The 13,194-nt window shown below is 46.7% G+C and overlaps 2 long non-coding RNA genes across 2 annotated transcripts; one reads left to right on the forward strand and one right to left on the reverse strand.

Moving 5' to 3' along the window:
* Nucleotides 1-146: 146 nt before the first annotated feature.
* On the forward strand, nucleotides 147-13,033 carry LOC134168650 (uncharacterized). Its single transcript, XR_009966621.1, has 3 exons — nucleotides 147-225; nucleotides 8,560-9,317; nucleotides 10,928-13,033. It is a non-coding gene; the product is annotated as an uncharacterized LOC134168650 (long non-coding RNA).
* Nucleotides 1,190-8,664, reverse strand: LOC134168652 (uncharacterized). The gene is made up of 2 exons (XR_009966625.1): nucleotides 8,527-8,664; nucleotides 1,190-1,396 (listed from the first exon to the last, which is right to left on the reverse strand). It is a non-coding gene; the product is annotated as an uncharacterized LOC134168652 (long non-coding RNA).
* Nucleotides 13,034-13,194: the final 161 nt, after the last annotated feature.

Genomic DNA, 13,194 nt, shown 5'->3' on the forward strand with positions numbered 1-13,194 from the left:
CGGAGGAGCTCGGGGAGGGGAGGGGAGGGGCGGGGCGGGGCCCGGGGTAGATGGAAGGCGGGGGGGGGGGGGGGGGCAGGCACCCCGCAGCGCGCTGCGTCTCCGGACGCGTGTGTCACGGGGGGGGGGGGGGGGGGGGGGCGGCGCGCGCACGCACACAGAGGCGCGTACCTTGCTGCCTGGGGCGGGGCTTCCAGGCGACGGCGGAAGTAAGTGCCATTTTAAGTGCGGGCAAGCCGCCTGTGTCCCTGCCTGTGGGAGACAGTTCGGGCAGTGGCTTGTGTGGGGTTTTTTATTCGGATTTATTTTCTAATGTAACTTTAGGTCTCTTAGCGGACGGGTCATTCCGCTTCCTCAGTAATCTCTTCACCCTGTCGTTTGAAGAGTTGGGGTGTCGCTGCATTGTTTCCCTACAGAGAGTAGCAGGGCTAGTCCTGCCCACATCCAAGATGGCGGCGGGATGGTGGTTGACTGCCGGGCTTTGGCGGAGGGAGGTCAGCTTACCCCGGGCTGTGTGCGGCGCCCTACGGCCTCGCTGGCGAACGGGGACAACGGCTTCTCGGCGGGGCCGTTTCTGTGCGGTGTTTATATACTATTCCATGCCTTAGCCTCCCAGCCGCTCCTTTGGAGTCTTGGGATTTTGAGGGACCTGTATGTCAATAGCTGTCCCAGTGTGGGAATCCGCTGGGCCGGGCCGGGCCGGGCCTGTCTGCACATCACCTTCACTGGCAATAGAAATCAGAGGACAAGGAGGTGGTGTGCGCTTGAGGTGTAGTGTGAGGCCCTCTGCTAAAGCAAGGTGTGATACCACGTGGCAGCCACTGTTGAGGAAAGATTTGTATCTGACACTATCTGTTTCTGCAACACGAGCAGCCCTAGGGACTTTGTGAAATGCATGAATTTGCAATGGGGAAGAAGGCATGTTACAAGCAGGTTGATGCCTGTCAAGTGGGTGTGCTGGCACATGGCCACATTTTACCAGTGCTGAAAGGAGCTGTGATGCCAGGCATGCAGTGTGGCTTTGCTGCTCATAAAAGAGATGCGAAGCACAGCCACAGCTTCGTCTGGGTATCATCTGTCTGAGATCAGGATTGATAACTGCTAAAGTCATCTCAGATAAAGTGACAGAGAAGTCTATAGTACAGATAGTAGTACTGTTGAACTGGCTTAACTTCTAAGAGTAAAAAGCTTTTTCCACCCATGCTCTGTTCCTTAGTCATTTGTTTCCGTACATGATCAACATGTTGTGTTAGGTTTGAAGTGCTTGAACACGTGGTGGAATTTCAGCTGTCACAACAGTATAATAGATTGGGATAGTATAATAGATCCTAAGTCTCTAAGGGACTGACTAATGCACAGCCTACCTAAAAATAGTAACATTTATTATGGCTCTGTCCTGGGTTCAGCAGTAGCAGTCATGTTTCTCCTTTGTGGTAGCTGGTGCAGTACTGTGTTTTGACTTCCAGCCTGGGAACAGTGCTGGTGATACCAATGTTTTCAGTTGTTGCTAAGTGATGTTTACCCTGACCAAGGACTTTGTGAGGCTCATGCTCTGCCAGGGAGGAGGAGAAGCCGTGAGGAAGCAGAGACGGGGCGCCTGACCCAGGCTAGCCAAAGAGGTATTCCACACCACAGCACGTCATGCCCGGGGTAGGGGGGTAACTGGGAGTTACCCGGAAGGACACAGGTTTCCAGGTGGCACTCGTTTCTTGGCCGGTGGTATTGTATTCTCTTCCCTTGTTATTTTCTCTGATCATTGTTGTCGTCGGTGGTAGTGGTGGTGATTTGTGTTGTACATCGGTTGCTGGACTGTTCTTGTCTCAACCCGTGGGAGTGGCACTCTTTTGATCCTCCTCCCCGTTCCTCTGGGAGAGGGGAAGGGGAGAGCCCCGGGGGGGGTGGGTGGGCCTCGATTGCTCTCAGCCCGGCACCACTCACTGGGAGTGAGTGAACAAGCTGTCTGGCTGGGTTTAAACCACAACAGTTCTTTTGGCGCCCAACATGGGGCACAAGGGGTTGAGATAACGACAGATCTGTCTGGATGAATAGTCACTCATCACAGTGCTGATTTATTGGCTCTCAAGGTTGTTTCTCTTGATCTCACAGTTTCAGTGTATCGTATCTTCCTTCCATCCGGTATTTGCTGTATTGGTGTTTTTCAAGTGTGGGGCTTGGGCTAAGGTTTTTGTCTCATTGTACTTTATGGTAATGACTTGTAATACAATAGAATAATTGATCATGAAACTGATCTGGCTTATGTTCCCAGTGTGGTCACCGCCTTTATACTTTGGGAGGTATATAACAGAAGTGCTTAGCAATTCCACATCTTTTTTCTCCTTCTCAGGTACTCAACCTGTGAAGGAGACATCCTTTTATCCTCCCAGTCCTCCCCCAAGACCATTTGAGAGTTTTGAAGTTTTTGAATGGCCTTTTAATGCTGTTGAGACTTGTTTGCTGATCGTGATGGGAATCACCATGCTAGCATGCATATAGAGTGTGTTTTGCCCACGACTGATTTCAAGAGTTAAGCAGATTCAGGTTTGGGTCTTGTCTGAGGTCAAACGACGATGTAGGAGGACCAGGAGATTTTCCCTGAGGCTGGACAGCCATGAGTGGCAGGGTGTGTGGGATAGTATGGGCAAGTATCTAGGTCAGTGGGCCCCTCCAGTACTTTGGAATTTCACTACCGACCAACTGCAAAATCCAGAAGAATTAGTAAAACACTTAAATGAGGTGTGGTCATTCTGGCCATACCAGAGACGGACAAATCATGGCAACGTGCTGGGGCTTGGGTTATGCTTACAGGGCCTTGTTCAACACTATCCAGGACCTTCAAAAGGAAAAGAATGTCGGTGGATCTGAGGGCAACGCAACAGTCAGCGCAGCTACTCCAGCTTCAAGCACAGCAGCTTCACCACCCCCAGCAACAAGTACAGTCGCTACTCAAACCACAGTGATAATCACTGCAGCCAAACCAGAGGACCAATTCTTACCAATATCGGTTGCCCCTGTACGCAAGAAAAAAGCAAAAAAGAGGCAAGAAGGGTGAAGCGAGATGAAGAACCAATGTATTCACCACCCGGTCTAGCATCTGATCAGGAGTCATCATCACATGACGAAGAAGAAGAGGTAACTTCTCAACCTCAGACCTCAACCGAGCTGCGGAATATGCGAAAAGATTTTACCCGTCAACCAGGGGAGCACATCATCACCTGGTTACTCCAATGCTGGGACAGTGGGGCTGATGGTCACGAACTAGAAGGTACAGAAGCCAAGCAGCTGGGATCACTTGCTAGAGAAGGGGGAATTGACAAAGCAATTCCAAGAGAGAAAAAGTCCCTCAGTCTTTGGAGGTGGCTCTTGGCAGCTGTGAAAGAAAGGTTTCCATACAAGGACGATGTTATGAGTCATTCGGCCAAGCGGACTACTATAGACAAAGGCATCCAGTCTCTGAGGGAATCAGCCATTTTAGAGATGCTCTATCACATCAAGCCGAATAACGGGGATACACCCATAGATCCAGATGAAGTTGAATGTACACGACCCATGTGGCGAAAACTGACACGGAATGCACCGTCATCATATGCCCATTCATTGGCAACAGTAACCTGGAATGACATAGTACCACTAACAGTGGATGAAATGGTTCATAAACTCTGAGAGTTCGAAGACAATCTCACCCCTTCCATCATCTCAGCTGTGGAAAAACTGTTCCAGGACCTCAGACAATTGAGGGATGAGCTATCTGGAACACAAGAGGTTCCACTTAAACTTGAGAAGAAACTTCTTCTCAGTGAGGGTGACGGAACACTGGAACAGGCTGCCCAGGGAGGTTGTGGAGTCTCCTTCCCTGGAGACATTCAAAACCCGCCTGGACACATTCCTGTGTAACATTATCTAGGTGCTCCTGCTCCGGCAGGGGGATTGGACTAGATGTTTTTTCAAGGTCCCTTCCAATCTCTAGCATACTGTGTGTGATCTGATTTACCCAGCTCCTCATGTGTACCAACACAGGTCTCAGCTATTAACAAAAGGCATCTTATTGCTCGAGAGAGGAGATACAGGAGGTATACGCCACGGGGTACCCTGTGGTTTTACCTGCGGGATCACGGAGAAGACATGACAAAGTGGGATGGAAAACCTACTTCAGCTTTGGAGGAACGGGTGAGTGAATTGAAGAGGGGAGCAAGGGCCAAGACTGATCATCCCATGAGAGCTACAGCTTCAGTCTCTGGTGAGCAGTTTCCCAGATGGAGTGGAAGAGCTGATTTTACTCCAGCTCCTGTGATAACGAAGAATAATCCCTTTTACCATGACTTAAGTGTCCAATGCTGTGATGACCATTAGAGGGGCCCTGCCTCCAGCCAGGTGGAGGTAGGGGACAATCGGATTTACTGGACTGTGTGGATCAGATGGCCCGGCACATAAGTCCCACAGAAGTATAAGGCTCTAGTAGATACTGGTGCACAGTGTACCCTGATGCCATCAAGCTGTCAAGGGGTGGAACCCATCTATATTTCTGGAGTGACAGGAGGATCCCAAGAGTTGACTGTGCTGGAGGCTGAAATTAGCTTGACTGGGAGGGAATGGCAAAAGCACCCTATTGTGACGGGTCCAGAGGCTCCATGCATCCTCAGCATAGACTACCTCAAGAGAGGGTACTTCAAAGACCCAAAAGGGTACCGGTGGGCTTTTGGTATTGCTGCTTTGGAGACTGAGGAAATGGAGCAGCTGTCCACCTTGCCTGGTCTCTGAGAGGATCCTTCTGTTGTGGGGTTGCTGAAAGTTGAAGAACAACAAGTGCCAATTGTGACCACAACAGTGCAACGGCGGCAATACTGCACCAACCGAGACTCCCTGATTCCCATCCATCAGCTGATCCATAGACTGGAGAGTCAGGGAGAGATCAGCAGGACCCGCTCGCCCTTTAATAGCCCCATATGGCCAGTGCGAAAGTCTAATGGAGAATGGAGACTAACAGTAGACTATCGTGGCCTGAATGAAGTCACACCACCACTGAGTGCTGCCGTACCGGACATGCTAGAACTTCAGTATGAACTGGAGTCAAAGGCAGCCAAGTGGTATGCCACGATTGATATTGCCAATGCATTTTTCTCAATTCCTTTGGCAGCAGAGTGCAGGCCACAGTTTGCTTTTACTTGGAGGGGTGTCCAGTTCACTTGGAACCGACTGCCCCAGGGGTGGAAACACAGCCCTACCATTTGCCATGGACTGATCCAGAATGCACTGGAACAGGGGCAAGCTCCAGAACACCTGCAATACATTGATGACATTATCATGTGGGGCGATACAGCGGAAGAAGTCTTTGAGAAAGGGAGGAAAATAATCCAAATCCTGCTGAAAGCCGGTTTTGCCATAAAACGGAGTAAGGTCAAGGGACCTGCACAGGAGTTTCAATTCTTGGGAATAAAATGGCAAGATGGACGTAGACAGATCCCCACAGATGTGACCAACAAGATAACAGCAATGTCTCCACCAACTAATAAGAAAGAAACACAAGCTTTCTTGGGTGCTGTGGGGTTCTGGAGAATGCACATCCCAAATTACAGTTCGATTGTAAGCCCTCTCTATCATGTGACCCGGAAGAAGAATGATTTTAAATGGGGCCCTGAGCAACAACAAGCCTTTGAGCAAATTAAACGCGAGATAGTTCATGCAGTAGCCCTTGGACCTGTCTGGACAGGGCCAGATGTAAAAAATGTACTGTACACTGCAGCTGGGGAGAATGGTCCTACCTGGAGCCTCTGGCAGAAAGCTCCAGGGGAGACTCGAGGTCAACCCCTCGGCTTTTGGAGTCGGGGATACAAAGGATCTGAGGCCAGCTATACCCCAACTGAGAAAGAGATACTGGCAGCCTATGAAGGGGTTTGAGCTGCTTCGGAAGTGATTGGCACTGAAGCACAGCTCCTCCTGGCACCCCGGTTGCCCGTGCTGGGCTGGATGTTCAAAGGCAGGGTCTCCTCTCCACATCATGCAACTGATGCTACATGGAGTAAATGGGCTGCACTAATTACACAATGAACTCGAATAGGAAATCCCAGTCGTCCAGGCATTCTAGAAGTCATCATGGACTGGCCAGAGGGCAAAGATTTCGGAATGTCACCAGAGGAGGAGGTGATGCGCGCTGAAGAGGCCCCACCATATAATAAACTGTCAGAAAGTGAAAAGCAGTATGCCTTGTTTACTGATGGGTCTTGCCGTGTTGTGGGAAAGCATCGGAGATGGAAGGCAGCTGTATGGAGTCCTGGATGACAAGTTGCAGAAACTGCTGACGGAGAGGGTGAATCGAGTCAGTTTGCTGAGGTGAAAGCCATCCAGCTGGCCCTGGACATTGCTGAACGAGAAAAGTGGCCAGCACTTTACCTCTATACTGACTCATGGATGGTGGCAAATGCCCTGTGGGGGTGGTTGAAGCAATGGAAGCAGAGCAACTGGCAACACAGAGGTAAACCCATCTGGGCTGCTGCACTGTGGAAAGATATTGCTGCCAGGGTGCAGAACCTGGTGGTGAAGGTACATCACGTAGATGCCCATGTACCCAAGAGTCGGACCACTGAGGAACACCAGAACAACCAACAAGTGGATAAAGTGGCTAAGATTGAAGTGGCTCAGATGGACTTAGATTGGCAACGTAAAGGTGAATTATTTTTGGCCCGGTGGGCCCATGACACTTCAGGCCATCAGGGCAGAGATGCAACATACAGATGGGCCCGTGATCGAGGGGTGGACTTAACAATGGACACTATTGCCCAGGTTATTCATGAGTGTGAAACATGTGCTGCAATTAAACAAGCCAAGCGGTTAAAGCCTCTCTGGTGTGGAGGACGATGGTTGAAGTATAAATATGGGGAGGCCTGGCAGATTGACTATATCACACTGCCACTAACCCGCCAAGGCAAGCGCCATGTGCTTACCACGGTGGAAGCAACCACCGGGTGGCTGGAAACATACGCCGTACCCCATGCCACTGCCCGGAACACTATCCTGGGCCTTGAGAAACAGAGTTTGTGGTGAATTGAGTCAGACAATGGGACTCATTTCCGGAATAACCTTATAGATATTTGGGCCAAAGAGCATGGCATTGAGTGGGTATATCACATCCCCTACCACGCACCAGCCTCTGGGAAAATCGAACGGTACAACGGGCTGTTAAAAACTACACTGAGAGCAATGGGTGGGGGAACTTTCAAGCATTGGGATACACACTTACCAAAGGCCACCTGGTTGGTCAACACCAGAGGATCTGCCAACAGGGCTGGCCCAGCCCAGTCAGAACTTTTACATATTGTAGAGGGGGACAGAGTTCCCGTGGTGCATATGAAGAATTTGCTGGGGAAGACAGTCTGGGTTATTCCTGCTTCAGGTAAAGGCAAACCCATTCGTGGGACTGCTTTTGCTCAGGGACCTGGATATACTTGGTGGGTAATGCAGGAAGATGGGGAAGTCCGATGTATACCTCAAGGGGATTTGATTTTAGGGGAAAACAGCCCATGAACTTAACTGTATGGTGTTGCCTGCTGTGTAATACTTTTATAGCCCATCAACTAGATGTCTCCAGGTCACCAGCAACTAGCCCTGACTTCCCTCCAACCATCATCCCAACAGAGAATGAACTTTGATAGAACCGGATGAGTTCCACAGTAAAGGAACAACCAGCAGCAGCAGGCAATGATCCAGTACTGCACACAGCCTTTCCTGCCCTGAAAGGTTGTTACAGGAGATGGAACCTGACATCATGGACCGAATGGACTCGGCAGCATTACAGGGATTGGTCCATGCACTAAGAAAATGATCTCTTTCTCTTGGTCTGTGTGTATATGGATGTATATATGTGGGAGAGCGATGGTGTATTGAAAATGTGGGATCTGAGCATGACGTGAATGGTATGGAATAAGGGGTGGATAATGTCCTGGGTTCAGCAGTAGCAGTCATGTTTCTCCTTCGTGGTAGCTGGTGCAGTACTGTGTTTTGACTTCCAGCCTGGGAACGGTGCTGGTGATACCGACGTTTTCGGCTGTTGCTAAGTGATGTTTACCCTGACCAAGGACTTTGTGAGGCTCATGCTCTGCCAGGGAGGAGGAGAAGCCGTGAGGAAGCAGAGACGGGGCGCCTGACCCAGGCTAGCCAAAGAGGTATTCCACACCACAGCACGTCATGCCCGGGGTAGGGGGGTAACTGGGAGTTACCCGGAAGGACACAGGTTTCCAGGTGGCACTCGTTTCTTGGCCGGTGGTATTGTATTCTCTTCCCTTGTTATTTTCTCTGATCATTGTTGTCGTCGGTGGTAGCGGTGATGATTTGTGTTGTACATTGGTTGCTGGACTGTTCTTGTCTCAACCCATGGGAGTTGCACTCTTTTGATCCTCCTCCCCGTTCCTCTGGGAGAGGGGAAGGGGAGAGCTCCGGGGGGGTGGGTGGGCCTCGATTGCTCTCAGCCCGGCACCACTCACTGGGAGTGAGTGAACAAGCTGTCTGGCTAGGGTTTAAACCATGACAGGCTCTTACACAGTCATAACATACACTCTTCCTTATTTTCAGAATGCCCTAAGGACACCTTGAAATTCTGGATACTGTTGTGTTGTTGAACTATGGTCACAGCACCAACTAAGTTTATATTAAAGGGAAAAATAGAAAGTGAGAAACATTAGGTCAAAGCCTTCCCCAGCAACAGTGATCATTTCCAGAAGACGTATGAAGAGTCAAGTTAAAGGCTTCTTACTAATCTTTCAAACTTGCATAATCTTTTGACCACTGCATTGAAAAAGGGTATATATGAATCAGTGACTTAGGCACATGAGTCTCTGTTCACAGCTCTTGGAACCACCTAAACCACAGTAAACACAAAGCCCTATCACTGCTGTGAGCAGAAGCTCACATCTTGACTTCTGTGGGGGATGGACATGTACATCAAAGAGCACAATCAAATCTAAGTGAAGAACGAAGACAACAGCTGCTAGTGTTGCTTATTTATTATGGTGAGCCCTGTAAGAGTCTAATTTTGCCTTCTTCACTAGACTACTGCTGTACACACACTATTTTTCTGGAAAAGGAGTCAGCTCTTTTCTATTTCTTGTATTTCAAATGCAGAGTTGCACAACTGAGCAGCCAGACTTTCTTGCTGTAATTCATGCTGTAGAGCATCCTACCCACTAAAATGAATGGGAACTCTAATGAAACTAAGATGTAAGGATGACAAAATCTGCCTTGGAGTAAAAATGGAAATGCCAACTGTGCTATTCAAAAAAAAAGCCGTGATATAAATGAGAGAACAACTGTGAGTCCTACCATTATGGGATGTATGATTCTTAAACCTTACAGCATTAAAATATGGGCATTTTTTAATTGTTCTATATACAGAATGTCTTTTACAAAAGATATTATTAGATGTGTATAAAACAAATAGCTCACAATATGTATTCTCCCTTTCATCTTTGTCCAGAACTCCCACTGTTTTCTGTGCAGGAAAAAACAATACAATATGGTTCAATGTCTGTAAATGATAAAGCAAAAAGCATTCTGTTAATTTATTTCATACATGTTTGAGGCTATTCAGATTGCTTGGTTTGTGCATGCAGTGTGTATAAATATTAACATTTGGATATTGCAGTATTGCTTGAGCCTACTGAGCAGGTTTTTTTTTAAAAAAAACCAATTCCTATACTGAAAAAATTCCAACTTTCTTGTAATAAACTATAACAAAACGTAGAAATAGTTCTTATGGAAACATACTTGTGTTGATAAAAAGAAATCACATGAGTGCGTAAAGTTCAACAGCTGTCTCATCAGATGAAGAAATCTCCTGTTCTACTGGAGAACTGTCAGAAAGGCTTTGATATGGGGAGCCGTGCTCTGAATTCTGCAGCAGTTTTGAGCTTTGTTAGCATGACTGCTAAGACAAAGTAAATTTAACACCAGAAGAGGTATGGTGGGTCTGCCTTCAGTTTTGCCTGACTTAAGTGAAAAGGTGTGTACGTGAAGATCGCAACATTTCCTGAGCTACAGTATAAACTATTCCTGACACCCAAGTGTCAGCATCCAACTGTAATGTCACAGGAGTGGTTGATGATTTATACTTTTTTTCTGGGCAAGGAACCAGGATGTCTAGAATACAGGTGTGTGGTTTCTGTCCTGCCACCTTTTGCTATGGAAGCAGAAACTTCTGGGAGGGTGGCAGAACAGTTAATTAGAAGCTATAGCCCCTTAACTGCTGGTACTCATTAGAGGTGATCTGCCTGACAGACTGCAAAAGCAATAACCAAATGTTTGAACCACATTGTCTGTCATGCATGGGGTTACCTCTTCTGTGGTACATGAAACAAATCCAGGTGATGTTGCACTTTAATAAACGAGAAATGTTCATGGAGTCCCTTTCTCAGGTTCAGTTGGGAGGAACTCATGGTGGGAAATAGGCTCTTAAACCGGCATTGGTGTTTCTGTCATGAGTGTGCCTCAGGTTACTTTCTCTTTGCTTTTACCAAGTGTTGTACATGGTCAATTGGTAGAAAATAAACGAAGCAAAGAAAGAAATGTGGAGAGAGGAGGCTGTTGGGTTAGCCAATCAACTTTCTGGCTAGTACAGACTTCCTCCTGGTGGCTTGTTTATTGGTATTTTTCAAATTCTTTTTTAAATAACTAAAGGAATTCCCAACCACTTCCTCTGAAAAATTTGCACAAGCTCTGCTCTTCACTGCCAACAAGATTTCCTGATATTCAGTCTTTCACCACCCTCTTTTCATTTACTCCTACTTGTTCCCATATGTATAAGCCCAAGTATTTCTTCCCCGTCCTTAAGGTTTGCGTTACTTAAGCATTTGCTGGCTGGAGGCATGCCTGTATCTACCTCTGCTTTAATGAAACTAGATGTATTAAACTCTTTTAACCTTTCTCTATAAAACCATTCTTCCAGATAACTCTTGCTGCGGTTCCTCAAATTGCCTCATTTGCCTTGACGTTATGATGGATTGCACAGAAACGATGCATGTACCAATGTTGAGTCTGCTGGGGAAAAGTTGTCCTTTCAGAAATGTTTCAATAAGCTGGAGCTGCCAAAACGAGTTTGCATCACTTCAGTTTTTTGCATCACTTGGACACACTTTTGAGCACCCTAAAACTGAATTTTCCAGCCTTTGGATCTGTGGTGTGTCTTTTAGTTACTGATACTTTGGCAGCTCTGGTACTTTGGCTAGGCCTGTGTGCTGAAGGCAAACCTGCATCAAGGACAAGTGGCTCAGGGCTCCTGCCCTGCTTCAATGTCCACAACAGCTTCAAGTCATTGGAGGGCTTTGTTTCAACATTTTATTTGTGGCGTTGTGAAACTTGTGAGTGGAGAAAACAGTAGGTATGATACACTGGGGTTTTAATATTCAGGATTGTCTACAAGATTAATTTTCAGTGAACCCTCATTAATTTTTACTTAATGACTTGATTTTCTAAATATATAGTGGTAAATTTTCTTTTTTATCATTTGTTTACTTCTAGTTTCTGTTTGCCCAATCACGCATATGATCATACACCTAAATTAAAGTCCAAGGTATGTCTGATTTTTGTTAACCCATTGAGAAAATATATCCTTAACTTTAAGAATTTTACATTTGATGAACTAAATGTAATGATCCAGGTGTTACCTTCTCAGAGAAAGGGATGACTTCTGATTGGGCTCATTATTTACAATACAAGCTTGCCTAACGAGAGCCTGCTTTCAGCTTTGCCATGATAAAACCCATGAAATTCTGCGTGATTTTGGGTTATTGGTTTACACTAATAAAAGAACTGATGCAGTATTCTGCTGGCAATAGTAGTAGCTGTAGTATCACTCTTATGAACTATGATGTGAACTGTTGCTGTGGATACATACCTGGAAAGTTGCATGCAGTAAGCCTCATCCATTTGACCAACCTCTTCACATTTCCCCACTGCTGTATCAGTTCATGCAATTGCCATATTGTAATCTGTCTGTCCTGCTGTGGTCCTGGCATCAGACAGGTCTGATCTGGGATCACCTAATTATCTGTGTCTGGCATATAGGTTGGGTATATGAAAGGTGAAGGCACGCAGAGGAGGCTGGCTAGGAATGGGTGTTGTGTGGCAGTAGTTTAGTGACAAGAGCTCTCCATTCTGAGTGACAAACCACTACTTGACCTAATGCATTATTAGTGTCCACATGCCTTATCCCATGTGGTGCCACACAATGGGACATAGCAAACTTGGGAGATACAGCACCAAGAGCTCATTCCCTCCACAGAGTCCAACAGAGCGGAAGACTTCAACACAAGGTTAGGTCCATGCAGAAGAGTGCTGTCAGTGAAGGGAACTGGCTGCCATTCAGCCATGTCTGTGTTAGATGCCTTGCTCCAGACTTTCCAGATTCATTCCCCAGGGGTGCAGCAATGCATCCCCCTTTTGCTGCCAGCACAGTAGTATTGCCTCCTCAGTGTTTTGACAACCTGGCACGATTTCTGGTATAGTTAATAGGTATTTGGTGTAATAGCAAGACGTGTGATATTTATTCCCCTCATATTCCACACTGATTCAGCAATGCTGGAACTTTGTAACACAGGACACCCTTCAGTGGTAAGTCTGGTAGAAAATCGAGATTGCTGAAATGGTATTGGAGTGTCATACCCTCTGAACCATGCTAGATAGCTGCTAATTGTGTTGTAAATTCTATGTGTTGATTTTTCTGCTGGAAGAAGAGGCATCTAGTGTAAAACCACCCTTGACTGCAGAAGCAATTTGCTGATACATTAGAAAGACAGAGAAAAGAGGAAGAAATAGAAAATGAATGAGCCTGAGCAGAGTGCTGACCAACCAAATACCCTCTTCAGCAGAAAGATACACAGATACATTCTTAAGTTCCTAAAGCTTTTTTGAGTGTTAAAACTTCATTGTAAATCTGTTCAATTAAATGGGATCCTACCAAAATGGTGATGTACTCAGCTACGCATATCTTTTCTGGTGAGCATATCCAACAACACTGCAATGATGCCCTAGTGACAAGGGGTATCCGTACCTGGGTGAAAAGGTATTGGTTAATTCTTAGACTGCTGAAGCACGAGTAATGTTTTCATGGCAACTTGAAAATGATCAGCATGCTTGGATCATTTATCCAGTTGTCTCCATGCAGACTCAGAAGCCCAGCCACAGACACTTCCATCTGAAATCACTGGCCAGAGT

This window comes from Pezoporus occidentalis, unplaced genomic scaffold (assembly GCF_034315485.1).
Source record: "Pezoporus occidentalis ecotype Australia unplaced genomic scaffold, CSIRO_AGI_Poc_V1 ctg32, whole genome shotgun sequence".
NCBI classification, from domain to species: Eukaryota; Metazoa; Chordata; class Aves; order Psittaciformes; family Psittacidae; genus Pezoporus; species Pezoporus occidentalis.